The 5,013-nt window shown below is 35.1% G+C and overlaps 1 pseudogene; it reads right to left on the bottom strand.

The window, feature by feature from the left end:
* Nucleotides 1-224: 224 nt before the first annotated feature.
* LOC143636622 (protein phosphatase 2C 77-like) lies at nucleotides 225-2,719 on the bottom strand (annotated as a pseudogene).
* Between the last annotated feature and the right edge of the window lie 2,294 nt (nucleotides 2,720-5,013).

The following is a 5,013-nucleotide window of genomic DNA, read 5'->3' as shown; positions in this document are numbered from 1 at the left end:
TTAATAGGCATAATATTTATGTCCTATTAAAAATAAGAATAATGAAACATGAAACATGAGAAAAAGTATATATATATATATATATATATATATATATATATCTTTCTGTATTGAAAAGTCTTTAATGGATATAATTCAACAATAACCTGTACTTTCAGATCTAGCAAAGCCACCATTCTAGAATAAACAAAAGAATAACAAGCCTCAAACTTTTTAAAATATCCTTAAGGCTGCATTTTTAAGTCCACAACAATAACCGAAAAGTTATCGCTACTACACCTTACACACGCTTGTTGATATAGAAATTTTGCAACATAACCTGTCGCATCTTCTCTGCGTTCCCGCGCGCGTGTGTTGAAACAAACCAAAAGCCATACTCCCCACTTCCTCAGTGGACATGACATCCCACAAGCCATCACTTGCAATTATCAAGCACTCGTCCTCATCGGTCCTTGTGGTAAAAGTAGCCTCAGGAACTGCACTTACTGATGGCTTCAATGACCAATCTCCTGAAAATATATCATGTATATTGAAAATCGATATCAACTAAAAATAATTATAATAATAATAAACATGGGAAGAATAATACTGAACCTATTGCCCTTGTCATAGCAAGAACACCATCAACTCTTAATACGCCATACTGGTCTCGGACTACATAACCTCCACTCTCAATAATCCTTTCTTCCTCATCTAACCTGTTAGGCTGTTAAAAGAAACACTTGCAGAATTTTAGCAAAATCAAAACCAAAATACATTGTATTATTGATTGTATGTAGTTACGAACCGCCTCTTCAACCAGTAGCAAGTCATTTTTTGTTGATCATCCAAAAATTACTGATCTGATATTTACTAACTAGTAGAAATGTTGAGCTCGAGCTCAAATCGTCAAAAGCTTGAGCCAACCTGTGGCACGTTGAGACGACTTGTTTATTATTTAGCTTTTACTCAGATCGATTTTTATAGAAATTAAAAACCGTATTTGTAAGATACGCATAATGCAGAATTTATAAACCGCATAAATCACATTCTTTTTAGTTTGATGGTTTTATATTTGGCGTGAAACACAAATTCTATTGAAATTTAAGACAAGGAAGGCTGAAAGAGACCTTATGATCTACTGTGAGCGGAATGGTATAGGACCCACGACACAGAACAGCCCTGCTATCACCACCATAAGCAGCGACAATCTGGCAAGGGGAAATAAGCACAACAACTGCAGTGGATCCGGATGAAAAGTCATTTATGCAAACTTGATCGACATCCTTGTAGGGCCAATATTCTATATTGTTATTAGGATTGTGTATGTCGTTTAGTTTGCTTTTAGTCGGTGTATTACGTACCCAGTACGTTTATTTTGTACGTTTATTATGTAAAGTTTGGAGAAATGGGGACCCTATAAAAGAGTCGCTTTACCATTTCTCCACACAACTCATTACAACTCATTCTTACAACTCCAGTAAATAAAGTTCTCTCCTTCTCTCTTCTTCTTCTTCCTTTCTAGCAAATAAACCAAACAAACTAAGATCCGAGTGCTGTTGGTGATTTCCGCTAACAAACAACACGGATTGATCCGAGCAAAGTTGTTAGATCCATTCTAGAGGACCTACAATCCTGATAAGCTAGAGAAAGTGCAGACTCCCACTTTCTAGTCCATATATTTGTATCGCCTTCGCATTCCCAAGCTTCTTTAACAACTTGGTCCATTGCGTGAGCACAATATCCACTCACCTGTATCACATTATCAACGAGTAAAACCCTTTAGATCTCTATACTATATATTTTCAAAGTTGCGTACCTTCTTTCTAATGGTGCACTCAATGTAACAATTTTTAAAAGATAACTTGTTTATGTGGAATATCTTAAATCCATTCATACAAGCTAAGCTAATAATATAAAGATTCAAAATTGTTACAGTAAGATCTAAATATGTAAGATGATTTTGGTGGCTGTATGCCGGAATCTAATTAAGTATCCAGACTTTAATCCTAAACAAAGAAAGTGTGTTGGGAGCGTTACTACAATTTTCATCAAATCAATGATGGAAGAAACACTTATAGAGAATCAAATATCATAGAAATGCATCATTTATAAATGCTAATATTTTTCAATGGTGTTTCATTACTTCAATATCCAGTGAATGAGAATATATATTTCGAGCAAGGCATTCCCCTTCTGTATATACATATGGAGAACTTGTGTTCTTAAATATTTGTGTGATACATTTATTAAGCAATTTGAATTATAAAATTAAGTAATTCACAAAATAATATTATTATATATATTAAATTTAAAAGATTCTTTTACTCACAGTTTTACTATTCCTTTGAAAAAAGGCTTGACATCGTTGTACTCCATGTAACAACTTTTAATTTAATGTATTCATTTCTCATCACAATACTTTGATTGAATTTGTCGTGTCTCCTGGCCGGTTTTTTGATAGGATTTCTCCGGCCACGTGGTTAGGGAGGGACGGTGACTGCCCTGCTGATTTTCGGTCGTCATGGTGGCGGCGGACAGCGATGTGATTGCTTAGTTCCGGCGATGCAAGGTAACAACTTCTTTATGTAATGTTCTGTTGCATGTCTAATTTGGGTTGCGATTGTGGCATTTAGTAGCAGAGCAGCCATCGACCAATTCCCGCTACTCCGACCTCAAAGCCATCCATATCTCCAGCTCATCTTACCCCGTCTTCGTCTTTATCCCTGTATATCTCCATCTGCAACCAGCAAACCCCTAAATCGGTACACTCTTCTTTGCATCCACATCCTGGGTGATAATCATGAACAAAACTGGTGTTTCATGTTTCGATTTGTTGTGTTTGTTAGGGGTTGATTTGGGGTTTTGTTCTTGCATGTTTACAGGTTTTCATTGCTCCTGTTGTTCTAATCAATTAAATTATTAATCAAAAAATTGTGCTTCATGTTGTTCTCTCTTTGTTCTCTCTAGGTATTTTGCGTTTGAGTTCTTTGTTTTGAGTGCAACTTCTTATTAGAATAACCGTAGTTTGAATTTGATTTGTTTTCATATTCTTACATTACAACTTGGCAGATTTGTTGTTGCAGCCTTACTGGCTTAAGAAAGATGGTGGCAAAGAGGTTATGGGTATTTGGATGTGCACTGACTACTAAAATCGTCTTTGATTAACAGTCAATCCGTCACTGCCAAAAGATTAAGGTAACCAGAGTACTCTAATTACTTTTTTTGCAGCTATGGTTTATGGCCTATTAAAATCCCAAACTTTAATAGAATATGTTCTTTTTAGAGTTTACATACATGTGGATTTTGCATTATGGACCTTCACTCATGCAGATATGTGGATTTAGCATATAACATGTTGATTACGTTTTGTGATTACAGGTATGAATGCTATGGGTGTGATTCCCAAACTAATGGGTGTGCTTGGTTAGCAACAGATAACAAGTATAAGAGTAGAGGAACCACTTGGCCTTTATTGGGCCAAGTGACGGTCCAGTGTTGGCCATTTTTTTTTTTAAGTTTTGGTACCATAAAGAACGTAACCGACTAAACGTTAATTTTTTCTCATAATTTTTTTGTATTAATCTACTGAGTTGAATTCGCGTAGATTCACCGTCTCAATGCCCGAGACCTACAAAACGAAGATGGCCTTAACGAGTAGAGCCCGAACCATTCCATTTGTGAGACGTTTTAAGGTAATTATTATGCTACGGTGGTCACATATATTAGTGTTGGTTAATGGCAATTTAGCAAAGCGATTCTTTAACATGGTTTAGCTATTGAAAATTTCTTTTTTTTCCTTTCCTTCAAATAAGTATAAAATAGGCTATGCTGGGACAGAGGAGGGACATATTGACACACATGCGGGTCATAAACTATAATTTGCATTTGTATTAATATGCCTCTTTTATAACTATCATATTTTAAAGGCAATATGATAGTAAATAAATAAGGATGAATTTTTTTGTGATACATGATATTTCCTACTTGCTGAAATGTTATTGGAATTGTTATTATTGAAATAGTTGCTGCCCAAGAACTACCCAAAAGAAACTTGGAATAAGGGAGGGTGTGAAGCATAATACAGGTACATATATAATCACAGCTTTAGAATATTATTGATTTAATACTATGAAGCTGACCCATGGAGATTACAATGCTTGCATTGCAGGTATGCGTATCTTGGGCTATTCAACGCTACAGAAGATGTTGTCAAGTTTTAAGGAGCTTCGATATGCACGCGATGTACATAGCAATGGAGTTTTGCATTGGTAAGCACCGGTGGGTTAATGCTGCTCTACCATGGTTGATTTTTCTTTTATTGCTATTAATACAAAATAAAAATAATAATGTAAATGGAAGAGAAACAACTGATTTTTTTTAACGTTTTTTTTTTCAGAAAATTAGTATTATGGCTAGCAATCCTATTTCAATGTACAGAAATTCTAAAGTCTTGGCCTCAAGAACTCACAAGGTATGATATAATTATAGTTATATAGTGTTATTTTAAATTTAGAACGATTGCTAATTTACAGTTAATGTTGAAAGGTAAAATGTCTTTTGCTGCGGTTCATGGTGGACGGTTGACCTTGGCTTCAACCACCAAGTTTATACCCTTCCTAATAATCAGTAATGTACAAGATTATGTTTACTAGCCATGTTTTCCAAGCGAAGCTTTGAATTTGAAACAGGTCATGTTCAACTATTTCCAACTGAGGCAAGACAGATAAAAGGTTTTCATGATTTTTGAAGACAAATGGTCAAAAGTCAACTCCGTAGAGTCTATGAATTTTACATCAAAATCAAAACTCTCAGTTTGCTCTCTTTTAAGTAGTTTTGTAAGGTTGACATCCGATCCTAAAGGGTACTCTTTGTCTAATTGTTTAATTGTACTCTTTCTCATGTACTATACAAACACTCGCGCAACGCGCGGGTCCTCCATACTAGTTATTCTTAATTTTCAGTATCTTAGTGAGTGGCGGATCCAAGAAAAATTTCACTAAAGTTATCCTTTTTTGGTGTGCATTTTGATCA

The sequence above is a fragment of the Bidens hawaiensis genome, unplaced genomic scaffold (genome assembly GCF_021521415.1).
Source record: "Bidens hawaiensis isolate Kalapana, Puna unplaced genomic scaffold, B.hawaiensis_p1.1 tig00008036_1, whole genome shotgun sequence".
Taxonomy (NCBI): Eukaryota; Viridiplantae; Streptophyta; class Magnoliopsida; order Asterales; family Asteraceae; genus Bidens; species Bidens hawaiensis.
The sequence above is the reverse complement of the archived record's forward strand: the minus strand, read 5'-3'. Positions and strand labels throughout refer to the sequence as shown.